The following is a 15,304-nucleotide window of genomic DNA, read 5'->3' on the forward strand; positions in this document are numbered from 1 at the left end:
TGGCTGAGCAGGAGTGGCAGAGCAGGAGTGGCTGAGCAGGGAGGCTGAGCAGGAGTGGCTGAGCAGGGAGGCTGAGCAGGAGTGGCTGAGCAGGGAGGCTGAGCAGGAGTGGCTGAACAGGAGTGGCTGAGCAGGAGTGGCTGAACAGGAGTGGCTGAGCAGGAGTGGCTGAACAGGAGTGGCTGAGCAGGAGTGGCTGAACAGGAGTGGCTGAGCAGGAGTGGCTGAACAGGAGTGGCTGAGCAGGAGTGGCTGAGCAGGGAGTCTGAGCAGGAGTGGCTGAGCAGGGAGTCTGAGCAGGAGTGGCTGAGCAGGAGAGGCTGAGCAGGGAGGCTGAGCAGGAGAGGCTGAGCAGGGAGGCTGAGCAGGAGAGGCTGAGCAGGAGTGGCTGAGCAGGAGAGGCTGAGCAGGAGTGGCTGAGCAGGGAGGCTGAGCAGGAGTGGCTGAGCAGGGAGGCTGGGCAGGGAGTCTGAGCAGGGAGGCTGGGCAGGGAGTCTGAGCGGGAGTGGCTGAGCAGGGAGTCTGAGCGGGAGTGGCTGAGCAGGGAGTCTGAGCAGGAGTGGCTGAGCAGGGAGTCTGAGCAGGAGTGGCTGAGCAGGAGAGGCTGAGCAGGGAGGCTGAGCAGGAGAGGCTGAGCAGGGAGGCTGAGCAGGAGAGGCTGAGCAGGGAGGCTGAGCAGGAGAGGCTGAGCAGGAGTGGCTGAGCAGGAGAGGCTGAGCAGGAGTGGCTGAGCAGGGAGGCTGAGCAGGAGTGGCTGAGCAGGGAGGCTGGGCAGGGAGTCTGAGCAGGGAGGCTGGGCAGGGAGTCTGAGCGGGAGTGGCTGAGCAGGGAGTCTGAGCGGGAGTGGCTGAGCAGGGAGTCTGAGCAGGAGTGGCTGAGCGGGAGTGGCTGAGCAGGAGAGGCTGAGCAGGGAGGCTGAGCAGGAGTGGCTGAGCAGGGAGGCTGAGCAGGGAGGCTGAGCAGGAGAGTCTGAGCAGGGAGGCTGAGCAGGAGAGTCTGAGCAGGAGAGGCTGAGCAGGGAGTCTGAGCAGGAGAGGCTGAGCAGGGAGTCTGAGCAGGAGTAGCTGAGCAGGAGTGGCTGAGCAGGGAGGCTGAGCAGGGAGGCTGAGCAGGAGTGGCTGAGCAGGGAAGCTGAGCAGGAGTGGCTGAGCAGGGAGGCTGAGCAGGGAGGCTGAGCAGGAGTGGCTGAGCAGGGAGGCTGAGCAGGAGTGGCTGAGCAGGGAGGCTGAGCAGGAGTGGCTGAGCAGGGAGGCTGAGCAGGGAGGCTGAGCAGGAGTGGCTGAGCAGGGAGGCTGAGCAGGAGAGGCTGAGCAGGAGTGGCTGAGCAGGAGAGGCTGAGCAGGAGTGGCTGAGCAGGGAGGCTGAGCAGGGAGGCTGAGCAGGAGTGGCTGAGCAGGGAGGCTGAGCAGGGAGGCTGAGCAGGAGTGGCTGAGCAGGAGTGGCTTAGCAGGGAGGCTGAGCAGGGAGGCTGAGCAGGAGTGGCTGAGCAGGGAGGCTGAGCAGGAGTGGCTGAGCAGGGAGGCTGAGCAGGGAGGCTGAGCAGGAGTGGCTGAGAAGGGAGGCTGAGCAGGGAGGCTGAGCAGGAGTGGCTGAGCAGGGAGGCTGGGCAGGGAGGCTGAGCAGGGAGGCTGAGCAGGGAGGCTGAACAGGGAGGCTGGGCAGGGAGGCTGAGCAGGGAGGCAGAGCAGGAGTGGCTGAGCAGGGAGGCTGAGCAGGGAGGCTGAGCAGGAGTGGCTGAGCAGGGAGGCTGAGCAGGAGTGGCTGAGCAGGAGAGGCTGAGCAGGGAGGCTGAGCAGGGAGGCTGAGCAGGAGTGGCTGAGCAGGGAGGCTGAGCAGGGAGGCTGAGCAGGAGAGGCTGAGGGGCTGCCTGGAGGGTGGGCAAGGGAGGACTTTCCGAGGAGGAGGTGCTGGAACTGGGTGGCAGGGGGGAGCGAGGCATGTGTCTAGGCAGGAGGCCTGCATGGGGCAAAGACCTGATGGAGGAAAGGAAAGGGTGGGGGGCAGCTAGGGTGAGGAAGCCAGTGCAGGAGATGAGGTCAGGAGAGCAGGCCCCCGCTAGGAGGTCAGGTGTCACCCTCAGGGCAGTGGACAGCATGGCCCCAGGCCCCACTGTAGAGGCTCACCCTGGCTGTGGGGAAGGCACTGGGGTGCAGGTTTGGTACGGAGGCCGCAGGTGCCCAGGCAGTGTGGTTAGGCCTGCTGAGATGTGAGATGTGGTGCGTGCCGAGGCTGCCAATGGGACTGGAAGGAGGACTCAGACCTGACTCCGAGGGGCCTGAGCAGCTCAGGCGGGATGATGTGGGGAGGGTCAGGTCCAAGGTAGGAGGGGTTAAGGATTTGGTCTTGGACTTCAGGTAATAGACGTCCAAGTGGCTTGGCCAGGTAGGCAGTGGATATGGGAGTTCATGGGGGAGAGCAGGGGCAAGGAGATTAATTTAGGAAATTATCAGTAGAGAAAGAGAGCATGGCTATGGACTGGGTGGGCTCATCTAGGGGAGAGGAGCAGAGGTCCAGGCCCAACACCCAGGGGCCTGTGGCTGGAACCCAGAAGAGACTGGTGTGGTTGGAACTCCAGGTGGGGCTTGCTTCATTCCATCCTGGGTGCTCATGCCCCAGACCTCTGTGTGCTCAAGGAGCGTTGGCAGCGTCCTGACCTGCCCTGCTTACATGCCCCATCCCTGCTTTCCCCTGTCAGTGGGTTACAGGCCCATGATCCAGCCAGGCCTGTCCATCTGTCCCTGTGTCGCAGACAGTGCCGACCTTTCCTGATGTTTGTGTCTCCCACCAGTGTCTTCCACCACGGCATTCAGGATGTGGAGGACAGTGACCTGCGTGTGGCTCCCATGGCTGGCCTGGCTGGTCTGGAAAGCATGCGTTCTGCTTTCCTGGCCAGATCGTCTTTTCATGTGCTTATTTGCCATTGTATATTTTCTTTGAAGTACCTGATCAAATATTTTGCTCATTTTAAAAACTGGGTTGTTTATTTTCTTATTGAGCTTTGAGAATTTTTTCTGTATATATTCTGGATACAGTCTTTTATGGGGTATGTGTTTTGCAAATATTTTCTCTCAGTCTGTAGCCTGATTTTTCATTTTTATAACAGTGACTTGAAGATGAAAAGTTTTAAAATTTGGTAACCTCCAACATCAGTTTTTTCTTTTGTAGTTCATGCCTTTTGTATCATGCTTAAGAATTCTTTGTTAAATTGAAGGTCTTTAAGATTTTCTCTTATTCATTCTTCTATAAGCTTTATAGTTTTGACTATTACTTTTAAGTCTATGATCCATTTTTAATTAATTCTATATTGGATGCAAAGAAAATGTCAAGGTTCTTATTTTTCTTGTTTTTTACAAATATAATGTCCAGTTGTTCCAGCACCATTTCTTGAAAAGATGATCTGTTCCTCATTAAGTTGCCTGGGAAACTTTGTCAAAATCTCGTGTTCATATGTGTGTGTTTTCGGGATATCGGGGATTTGTTTTAATCCCGTGTGCTAAGACATGAGACATAGAAATGGCCGTCATGAAGGAAGAAGGTGTTTGTGCCAGGCAGGGCCACATGGGAAGCACCGGGTAGGTCAAGAGGCAGAGAGAGCAAGGGGACAATGTGGGCAGGGAAAGCCTCACTATGGTCTCCACGGGAGGAATGGGTGAGGCAGGGGGAGCAGGCTTAGGAGTGGCACTTTGAATCATTTCAGCAGGCCCTTGGGTGTAGGGTCTGTCCCTAGTTGTCTGGTGCCTGGCCTTGGGTGATTGGGGCAGGTGGGGAGTGGACCCATGTGAGAGGAGGTGGTTGGGGTGTGGGCTCTGGACTGGTGGGTTTGTATTTGAAAGATGCACTCTAGGGTGGGTTGTTTGCTGTTTCTAGGAATTGGCTAACGCTGGGAGGGCAGTCCCTCCAGGTCAGCAAGGCCCTGGGTGTCAAAGCATCAGATACAGAAAAGGAAAAACATGGTTAATACTGTGTGCAGACTATTCCTGGACTGTACTCTATTCCATGGGTCAATTTATTTATCTTTATAACTAGCTTTATAATAAATCTTGAAATCGGGCAGTATAAGCCCTCCCATTTTGTTCTCTATTTCAAAGTTCTTTGGCTGGTTTATTTCCTCGGTATTTTCATACAAATTCTAGAATTAGATTAGTTCAGATTTTGGTTGGGGTTGCACTGAATTGACAGATCAACTTGTGGAGGTTGGTATCTTGTTAAAGGAAGTGCTTGGAGGGGATAGTCTAACTTTGTTCCTGAATTTAGGGGGTAAGCATTCAGTTTTCACCCTTGTGTATACTGTTAGCTGTATGTTTCAACTGGAGGTCCTTTATCAGGTTCAGAAAGAGTCCTTAAATTCCCAGGTTGCTGAGGATTTTTGTCATGAGTTAATACTGAATTTTGTCAAGTGTTTTCTCTATATCTATTGAGATGATCATATGGTGTTTCTTTTTTGTTTATATGGTGAATTACATTGATTGCTTTAAAAAACAATAGTAAGCCAGTTGCATTTCTGGGTTAAAACCCACTTTATCTGCATGTATTTATTTTATATTGTTGGATTTTTATATGCTAAAATTTAAGAATTTTGGCATCTATATTTCTGAGGAATATTGATGTATTTTCTTATGTGTCTTTTTCTGATTTTGTATCATGTTAATGCTTACCTTATAGAATGAATTGGGAAGTATTCTCTCATCTTCAGTTTTCTAGATGAGTTAGTAAGAAATTGATATTATTTCTTCCTTGGATATTTTATTTTATAGAATTCACCTGCAAAGTCATCTCGGTCAGCTCTTTTCTTTGTGGGAAGGTTTTATCTTGAATGCAGTTTCTTTGGTATGTATATAGGATTATTTAATTCTCCTTAAGTGAGTTTTGATTATTTGATTCTTGTAAGAACTTGCTCCATCTAAGTTGGCAGATTTACTGACATGCAGTAGTTCATAGCATCCAGTTATTGTATTTATTTATTTATTGAGGTGAAATTCACTTAAAATGCAATTAAAGTGCACTTAAATGCAATTAAAGTACACCAAATTCAAGTGTACAATTTGATGCATTCAGAATGTTGTACAACCAGTACCCAGTTTCAAGACTTTTTCAAAACTTTTTCAAAACTTTTTTGTTACTATGAAGGAATACCTCCCACCCATTAAGTAATCACTCCTGGTCCCCCCTTTCCTTATGCCCTGGAAACCACTAACCTGCTTTTTGTCTCTGTGGACTTGCCTGTTCTCGATATTTCATCTGAAGAAATAATGCAATGTATAACCTTTTACGTCTGGGTTCTTTCACGTAGCCCCGTTTGGAGGTTCATCTGTAACATGTGCTGTACTTCATTCCTTTTGATGTCTGCAGAATACTCCATTGATGGCTATACCAAACGTGTTTATCCATTCATTTGCTGATGGACATTTGGGTTGTTTCCCTGTGTTGGCTATTGTGAATAGCACTGTTATGAACAAGTATCTACTTGAATCTGTATTTTTAATTCTTTTGGGTCTGTACCTAGGAGGGGAGTTGCTGTCCTATGGTGATTCTATGTTTAACTTTTTGAGGAACTGCCAGACTGTTTTCCACCCTAGCAGCACCATTTTTCATTTCCACCAGCACCATTTTTCATTTCTACCAGCGATGTATGAGGTTGCCTGTTTCTCCAGGTCCTCACCAACACTTCCGTTAGACTTTTTTGATTATAGCCATTCTGGTGTGAAGTGGTATCACATTGTGGTTTGACCTAATTGTCTTTATAATATCTTTTGTGTCTATAATGTTCTATTTCTTGTTCTTGATATTGGTAATTTGGGCCTTCTACCTTTTTTCTTGGTCAGTGCAACTAGATGTTTATCAATATTATTTGCCTTGTTAAAGAACCAACTTTTGGTTTTATTAATTTTCTGTATTTTTTACTTCTATTTATATATTTTTAGAGACAGACGCTTGCTCTGTAACCTTGAACTTCTTGGTCAAGTGATCTTCCTGCCTCTGCCTCTCAGGTAGCTAGGATTACAGGGATGTTCCACCATCTACCATGCCTAGCTAATGTAAAAAAAATTTTTTTTGTAGAGAGTAGGTCTTGCTATGTTGCCCAGGCTGGCCTCAAACTCCTGGCTTCAAGTGATCTTCCCACTTTAGTCTCCTGAAGCAAGTATTTTTAAAATGGCTTTTCAGCTTATAGATTTTTATTCTTTATTTCCTTTCTTCTGCTTGCTTTGCTCTGTTTTAGTAAGCTTAGGTAATGGATTTGAGACCTTTTATTTCCCTAATATAATCATTTAGTGCTATTGATTTCCCTCTTGGTACTGCTTTTACTGCCTCCCACATATTTTGATATGTAGTGTTTTCATTTTTATTCAGGTCAAAATGCTTTCTAATTTCCATTGTGTTTTTTCTTTTACCCATATGTTATTTAGACATGTGCTGTTTATTTTCCAAGTATTTGGAAGATTTCCCAAATACTTTTTTGTTCCTGATTTCTAATTTAATTGATTTCTAATTTAATTCCATTGTGGTCAGGAAACATTTTTTTTTATTCCTTTAAAGTTTTATTGAAATTAAAAAAAATTTTCAGAATATTACCTTTGACAATATCTCATGACCACTTGAAAAGAAGGCATATTCTGTTATAATTGTGTGGAGTGTTCTATAATGTCAGTTAAATAATGTTGGATGATAATGTTATTTGAGTCTCCTATATCCCATACTGATCTTCTATGTAGGTTTTTACAAAATCAGTTATTGAAAGAGAAGCGTAGAAAGCTTCCATTATTATTGTGGATTTATTTATTTGTTGGGGGGTTGCTTTATATATTTTTAAGCTCTTTATTAGGTGTGTGAACATTTAGGGTTATTATTTTCTCTTGATAAACTGACCCCTTAATTATTACATAATGCCCTTATTTACTTGTGGTAATATTATGTACCCTGAAATCTACTTTTTCTGATATTAATATAGTCACTCCAGCTTTTTTTAATTAGAGTTAACATGGCACATTTTTTCTCATCCTTTTTCTTTTAACCTCTGTGTATGTTTATATTTAAAGTGGGTTTCTTACAAATAGCTTATAGCGTGGTCTTGTTTTTTTATCAAGTCTTAAAAAGTACATTTTAATTGGGATGTTTAGACCATTCATATTTAATGTGATTATTGATATGGTTGGGTATAAATCTGTCATTTTGCTGTTGGATTTCTATTTTTCCCACTTGTTATTAGAGTCCCCTTTCCTCTCATTCTCCCTTATTTTGGATTGAGTACTTTTTGTGATCCGTTTTATTACCTTTACTAGCTTTGTTGCCCACACAATGGGTGGGTTCAATTGCTTGGCCACCAATAGTACAATGAGCTCAACCAAGGAGGATTTAACAAGGGAATCTAAAATTGCAACAAGTAAGGAGGACACCAGGGATAAATCTCCAAAGCAGCGCCTCCCTGAACAACGCTGAAAACACCGTTTTTAGGCTCGTTAGCTGAATCATTGTGTGTAGAAGGTACAGTCAAGGCAGCACAGGCACAGTTGTCAGTCATGCTTCTACATACATCACAGGTATACAAGATGGCAAATAAGCTGTTCTCTGGGAGGAGTTTTTAGTACGGTAATGAGGAGAGTTTGCCAAAGTTCATCTCCAACTGAGGTCTCTCTGGATCTAACTCGTTTTTGTTTCGCCAGCACTGGGCTTCTTCCTGGAACTTTTCTTAAACGACAACTCAAGATGCAACAGTTAAAGTGGATACTTTTTTATAGTATATGCCTGAAAACCTGAGGACATTGGGTTGCAGCTTATTAGCTTTATCTCTATGTTTTCAGAGGTTGCTTTAGGATTTGTTGTATATTTCCTTAACCTACCATAGTCATCTGCAAGTAATATCATACCAGTTCACATATAGTGTAAGAACATTACAAAAGTATACCCTCTCACTTCTGGCTATTACATTATGCCCTTATCTCCTCACTTCGACATTGTCATAAGCCCCACAATACATTGCCTTTTTTTTTTTTGTGCTTTACATAGTCTATTATCTTTGAAAACAATCTTAAAAAATTAAGAACAAAAGGCTGTTATATTTTACGTATTTTCTGTTTCAATGGTTTTCACTTCTTTTTGTAGATCCAGATTTCCTTCTGGTATTATTTCCCTTTTGTATTTTGTACTTCTTTTAATATTATTTGTAGTTCAGGTATGTTGGATAATGAATTATTTTAGGTTTTGTTTGTTAGAAAAAGTCTTCTTTTTACTTTTATATTTGAAAGTTATTTTTACTATGTATAGTATTCCAGGTTAGTAGCCTTTTCTTTCATTACTTTAGAGATAGAATTCAATTGGCTCCTGACTTGCACTGTTTCTGAAAAGTTCCCTGTTCTCCCCGTCTGTGCTTGTCTCTTTGTACATGGTTTCCTATTTTAAAAAATTAATTATATTGTGTATCTCTAAGGTACACAATGTAATGTTATAAAATACAGATAATAAAAAGGTTCCTGTAGTGAAGCAAATTAACATATCCATCATCTCACATAGGTACCCAATTTTGATTTGTTTTGTTTTTCTGTGGCAAGAGCAGCAAATGAGTAGATTTTAGCTGCTCTTGCCATAATGTTTGTTTTTTTCTGGCTGCCTTTAAGATTTTTTTTTTTTTTTTACATAATTTGATTATGACGTGCCTTGGTTTAGTTTAATATTATTTATTTATTTATTTATTTCTGATTGGGGATTGTTGACCTTTCTGAATCTATGTATGGGCTTAAATTTTCATCCATTTTTGAAAACTTTTTGTAATTTTTTTTGTCTGTTTTAGAGACAAGGCCTTGTTCTGTCACCCAGGCTGGAGTGCAGTGGTGCAATCACAGTTTAGAATAGACTTGAATTCCTGGGCTCAGGTAATCCTCCAACCTCAGCCTCCTGAGTAGCTGGACTACAGGTGTGTGCCACCATGCCTGGCTGATTTTAAAAATGTTTTTGTATAGATGGAGTCTCACTGTGTTGTCCAGGCTGGTCTCAAACTCCTGGGCTCTCAGAGTGCTGGGATTACAGGCTTGAGCCACTCTGCCCTGCCTTTTGTCATTATTTTTTAAAATATGTTTTTGGCTTGTCCCATCCCCTGCTTCTGGGTCTCCAGTTACACATATATTTTTGTCTTTTGGGAGTAGAGAATCTTTATCTGTGTTTTATTTTAGATAGTTTCTGTCTGCACTGATTATTCTGTCTATACATTGACTGATCTTTTCTTTTGTGGTCTAATATGGTGTTAATCCCAGTCAGTATATTTTTTAAAATCTCAGATGTATTTTTCATCTCTGCATGCTTGATTTGTATGTTTTAAAAATACTTTTCTTGTCTCTCCTTAGCATTTTATGCTTTCCTGTATCATCTTCTACATATGCAATGTATTTATGATAGATGTTTTATTTATTTATGTATTTATTTTTTGAGATGGAGTCGCTCTGTCGCCCAGGCTGGAGTGCAGTGGTGCCATCTCGGCTCACTGCAAGCTCCACCTCCTGGGTTCACGCCATTCTCCTGCCTCAGCCTCCCAAGTAGCTGGGACTACAGGCGCCCGCCATCATGCCTGGCTAATTTTTTTTGTGTATTTTTAGTACAGATGGGGTTTCACTGCGTTAGCCAGGATGGTCTCGATCTCCTGACCTCATGATCCGCCCGCCTCGGCCTCCCAAAGTGCTGGGATTACAGGCATGAGCCACTGCGCCTGGCCTATTTTATTTATTTATTCAAACGGAGTCTAGCTCTGTTGCCCAGGCTGCAGTGCAGTGGCATGATCTTGGCTCACTGAAGCCTCTACTTCCTGAGTTTAAGCAATTCTCCTGCTTCAGCCTCCCAAGTAGTTGGGATTACAGGTGCCCATCACCATGCCTGGTTAATTTTTGTATTTTTAGTAGAGATGGGATTTCACCATGTTGCTCAGGCTGGTCTTGAACTCCTGACCTCAAGTGATCTGCCCGCCTCTGCCTCCTGAAGTATATAATAGCTGTTTTAATGTCTTTGTGTACTAATGATCTCTGTGTGTATAATTTCTGAGTTTGTATCTTACTGATCAACCAATCTCATTATGAGATATATTTTTGTGCTTCTTTGCATGGCTCGTCAGTTTTGGACGGATGAAAGACATTGTAAACTTTATATTGTTGGACTCTGTATTCTTTTAAAATATTTTGAACTATGTTTTAGAATGCATGTAAGTTACTTGGAAAGTTTAGATTTTTTGGCAGCTTGTTGCTGACTTTGTTAAGCATTGCCTAGTGTAGTACCCCAGCTTAGTCTGCTGCCAGTGCAGTCATTTGAGTGCTCAGTGTGGTGTCCCCTGTACTGCAAGGCTCCTGCAGTCTAGTTGTTGGGAGTAGGAACTCTTCCCAGATCTGTGTGAGCCATAGCTATTGTCTGTACTTTTTCTTTTCATTGGTTCTTCCCCCGACCTCCGGTAGTTCACTCACTCACATGTGCCCATCAATGTCCAGGCAGAGACTAGAGAATCCACCACAGACCTCTGGGATGTTTCTCTGTGCAGGGCATTCCTTTCTGGTACTCTGCCCTCTAATTCTAGCTTTTGCCTCCTGTGCTGTGGGGTCCTGAGTGCAGTGCATCCTGATGAGACAGTGCTGCAAGCCCAGCCCACCGACTTCCAGAGATGTCAGTTGCATCTCTCCCCTTTCCTCTCTACCTTTGCCTCCCTGAATTCTCAACTCCGTCTCCAACTCCCCTGGCCTTGCCTGGGTTCCCCCTTCCTGTGCTGTGGCCCGGGCACTCTCCCCAGGTTGTAGGCTGCAGCAATTGTAGGATGCATCCCATTTGCTTCCCTTTTCTGGGGATCATTGTCCTGTGCTGCCTGCTGCTCCATGTCTGAACACCCTCGTCTCATATCTTTTGTCTGACTTTTAAGTGAAGTGGGAGAGTCACCCCAGTCTCACTCTTTCTCTGTCACAGCTGACCATGGTCTAGGCTTTCTTATGTTTCTGTAGTCTTTGGACATCACTGGACAGAGGCCGGCTGTCTGTCTGTAGGAGTCTCTGCACGGTGTTCACTTGCTAATTCAGTCTGCACAGGGAGAACCCTTGGCCTGTGGTCCAGGTGAAGGCCCTTCAGGGTGGAGCCGAGACTGTGGGTGTTCTGGGCTGTCCCGTCCCGTATACTCTCCCTGTGTTCTTACCTTCCCCCATAGATTCAGAGGGATTTGAGAATCAGCTGTGCCCCAGACATCAGTTAGGTTGAGGACTGTGGGTCAAGGTTCAGGGACCCTGGGGCTCTAAGTCTTTATCAGTATCGTGTATGTTCCAGACTCGTTTTAGAATTGAATCACTTTTTATGGAATTCTTTCTCTGGGAAACTGTCTTTGACCTTCCCAATAACTGATTTATGAACATGTCTTTTTAATAGATGACTTTGGTTTGATAAAATTTGGTATCTAAGGTGATAGATTGTGATTTCTGTCTCTCTTTGGAAAGCCTATGATTTCCAATTTTAATTGTTTTTTCCTTCAACTGTTTACAGGACTGTCTACGAGAGAGAAGCTCATGTGGTTCCGTGTAAGTAGTGCTTCTTATGATGCTGTCACAGGCGATATTTTTAGACTAAACGACTCTTTCCGTGTCAGCAGAGTTGAAAGTCTTGCTCTCAAGGGAAGCCGTGTGTCTCTGCTGAGCCTCTGGATCCTGGTTTTATGTCTCATGGGGAACCTGCCTCAGGTCACACTACTGCCAAGAGCATGTAGTGTGAGTGACACGCGTTTTCCCTTCTTGCTTCTGTGGAACCAAGATTTTAAAAGAGGCAGTTTCCTCCCTCTCTGGTAACCTTTCTCCACAGTTAACCTGACCACGTAGACCAGCAGGAGCTGGAGGGCCAGTTGTTAGCGCACTTGGAGCCTACCGCACGCCTTTGTTCTTGTGCTGACAGTGCCCACTGCCTGGTAGTGCCTGTGTGTGCGGTGGCCGTGATGGCACCACAATGCCTGAAGCCACACGGTGCGTGGGTGACATCTGTGAAAAGGACCTGGCACTGGCCAGCACACAGAGGCACTCACCTGTCTCACACAATGCACTGTGGTCCCAATTCTAGTTTTGTAAAACTACCTCGAGATGACTCCTTTTAAATTTATCCTTAAGATGTCTTTCTTTTTCTAAAGCTTATTAAAGGTCATTTTCAAAACGTTTTCAGCAGGAACTTGGTGTATATTTGCAGTTTTGCATGGAAAACTAATGTAGTCATGATGGCTGCTGATGCTGATGAAGTAGAACCAGCCACCCTGATTTGATAACTTCCATAGAATCACTCCCTTCTTCCTCCCAGTGCCCCTTTGAGATAGGGATTGTTATTCCCCGAGGCTTGGCGAGGTGAAGTAACTCACTCAGGTTATCTTGGTGCCAGTGGTGGGACTGGGATTTGAGCCAAGTCTTCCAACTTCACAGTAGTAGAATAAGAAGAGCTGCCTTGTTGATGGGACGTTGGTCGGAACTCCCAGTGTGTCTTGCCTTCCTGGTGTGCTTGATGGCAGCCCTGGGCTGCTGTGAGGTCCTGAGCACAGTGCATCCTGAGGAGACAGTGCTGCGGGCCCCGCCGACTGACTTCCAGAGATGTCAGCTGCAGCAGGGCAGCGCCCTGGTTAGAGAGATGGCATGGGGAGTTGGCAGGGGGAGGCCCTCAGAGAGATGGCATGGGGGTGTTGGGGCCTGTGCTCGTAGGTGCTTGGGCTTGCAGGTGACTGGAATCCTGACTAATATCATAAGAGGAGAGTTCTTACTAACAAATTACTTGAACAAAGACTTTGTTTGTTCCTTCATTCATTCAGCAGATGTTTACAGTGTGCCTGTGGTGTCCCAGGCACACTGCCAGAATCCTGACATCCTTGTGGGGGGATCGAAAACATAAATCTAGTCAGTGAGTTCATCCTGTGGCATGTCAGGGGGTGACAGTGGCTGTGGAGGAAACAGGGAAGGGCAGGGTGTGGGAGTCCTGGTGCCTTGTGAATAGGCCGTCAGGTCAGCCCTGAGACACCGGGCATCTGTGCGAGTCTTGCTGGAGGTGCAGGTGTGAGCCCCTTGGTGCAGGAGGTGAGGGGCTGCAGGGCCAAGGGGGTTTGGAGCAGAAGCTCGGGTCTGACATGCCTGGTGCATCTGTGGGGCAGTGAGGAGGCTGCGGGGCAGGAGGTGAGAGTGCAGTTGGGGCACATCAGGGGTCTCACAGGTCATCCCGAGGCTGCTCTCAGTCCACGTGGCGTCGGGGCTGAGAGGAGCCCACAGCAGGGTGGGTGTGGGAGCAGGGAGCCAGCCAGTCTCTTCTCTGTGCTAGGTTATTGTTGTGGCTTTAGCTAAAGCTGCTGTAATACCTGCTTCTTAGAGGAATCCAAATCCCTGTTGCCTTGGGGCCAACTTTGTAATCTTACAAATTTGGATCTAATTTTCACCAAACTCTCAAGGGAAGAGCCTCTGGGACTCAGGCAGATAAACAACACCCGTTATGTGCTGTTCCCATTTTCTCTTCGACTTTGGTGTTGTCCAAATTCTTCTGAGCCTAACTGTAGGCTCTTCAGACCCGGCCTACAGTTCTGAAAATAAACCAGCGTGCTGGGGTGGGGCGAGCCCGACCTCATGCAAGCCATGCCCCAGCAGCCAGGCTGAGAGGCAGAGCAAGCAGTGCAGGTGGAACCATCGCCTGCCAGCATGTGGGTTCTGGAGGGTGCAGCAGGCAGATTTTGGAAATTCCCTGAGGCCTTCGTTCAGTACAGACAGGGAACTTTCATAGGCACCTGTGGCCTCTTCTGCTGGTGGGAAGGGAGGTGCCATGAGCACTGAGCTGGTTGGAACAGAAGGGCTCTCCTCTGATGGGCTGTGTCAAGTGAGTCCTGCAGCTTCCCGCTGTGGGAGTCTGGGGTGCCATGACGAAGCAGAGAGGAGCTCATCTGAGTGGATGTTTCCCAGGGGAGCCAGTAGTTTTGGAAGCACTTGGTTTTTCCATTCCCATGTCTTGGAGAACTCTTCCCCCTTCCTGAGAGAGAGCGATGAATGTAGGCCTCCATGGAGAAGCACAGGTGCCTTCCCTGGGCTGTATGTGGTCCGTGCGGGCCTCTCAGGTCCACTTCGTTTTACAGGTAAGGACCCATCTCCCACAGCTGGTTAGTGCCAGAGCCCACTCCTAGCCCCATGTAGGGGCTGTTTTTCAGCTACAGCAGGATCAGGAAATAAGAAGTAGTAATGAACACTTCGTTGAAGATTTTTATTTACTTTGAGGTCTTTTATTTCTTGTAATACTGAATTGGTTATTTGCTTCTTAGAGTTTTCTTTTTTTTTTTTTCCCCTTGAGACAGAGTCTCGCTCTGTCGCCCAGGCTGGAGTGCAGTGGTGCCATCTTGGCTCACTTCAAGCTCCGCCTCCCGGGTTCACGCCATTCTCCTACCTCAGCCTCCTGAGTAGCTGGGACTACAGACGCCCGCCACCACGCCCGGCTAATTTTTTGTATTTTTAGTACAGACGGGGTTTCACCGTGTTCGCCAGGATGGTCTCGACCTCCTGACCTCGTGATCCACCCGCCTCGGCCTCCCAAAGTGCTGGGATTGCAGTCATGAGCCACTGCGCCTGGCCTAGAGTTTTTTTTTTCCTTAAGATAACAACTTTCCTTATAGAATTGAAAAATATGAAAAAGAATTTAAAAATTCACCTATGCTTAGCCTTAGTGCAGAGAGCAGCTGAAGGGTATCAGGGGATTGTCCTCACCCCTTCCTGTCCATGGCCCCCTGGGTAGCCCCCCCATCTTCATCAGCCCACCACTTCCTGTTTGTCCATGGCCCCCTGGGTGGCCATCTTCATTAGCCCACCCCTTCCTGTTTGTCCATGGCCTCCTGGGTAGCCCCCCCATCTTCATCAGCCCACCACTTCCTGTTTGTCCATGGCCCCCTGGGTGGCCATCTTCATTAGCCCACCCCTTCCTGTTTGTCCATGGCCTCCTGGGTAGCCCCCCCATCTTCATCAGCCCACCACTTCCTGTTTGTCCATGGCCCCCTGGGTGGCCCCCCAATCTTCAGCCCACCCCTTCCTGTCCATGGTCTTCTGGGTGGTCCCCCCCTTCTTCATCAGCCCACCCTTCCTGTCCATTGTTCTCTGGGTGGCCCTCCCCCATCTTCATCAGCCCACCACTTCCTGTTTGTCCATGGCCCCCTGGGTGGCCCCCCGATCTTCAGCCCACCCCTTCCTGTCCATTGTCCCCTGGGTGGCCTCCCCATCTTCATCAGCCCACCCCTTCCTGTCCGTTGTCCTCTGGGTGGGCCCCCCATCCTCATCAGCCCACAGCTCCTGCTGCTGCCCTGTAGTCACTGTCA

The 15,304-nt window shown here is 46.9% G+C and overlaps 1 protein-coding gene across 48 annotated transcripts in view; it reads left to right on the forward strand.

The window, feature by feature from the left end:
• PCBP3 (poly(rC) binding protein 3) overlaps window positions 1–15,304 on the forward strand; it is a 301,168-nt gene that overhangs the window by 83,270 nt on the left and 202,594 nt on the right. For 29 of the 48 annotated variants that reach the window (XM_054542654.2, XM_054542660.2, XM_054542675.2 and 26 more), the window contains one exon: window positions 11,488–11,522. The exons of the other annotated variants lie outside the window; for them this stretch is intronic. The gene's annotated coding sequence lies outside the window, so the exon portion shown is untranslated. The remainder of the gene's footprint in view (window positions 1–11,487; window positions 11,523–15,304) is intronic. 48 annotated transcript variants of the gene reach the window in all.

This window comes from Pongo abelii, chromosome 22, assembly GCF_028885655.2.
Source record: "Pongo abelii isolate AG06213 chromosome 22, NHGRI_mPonAbe1-v2.0_pri, whole genome shotgun sequence".
Lineage (NCBI taxonomy): Eukaryota > Metazoa > Chordata > Mammalia > Primates > Hominidae > Pongo > Pongo abelii.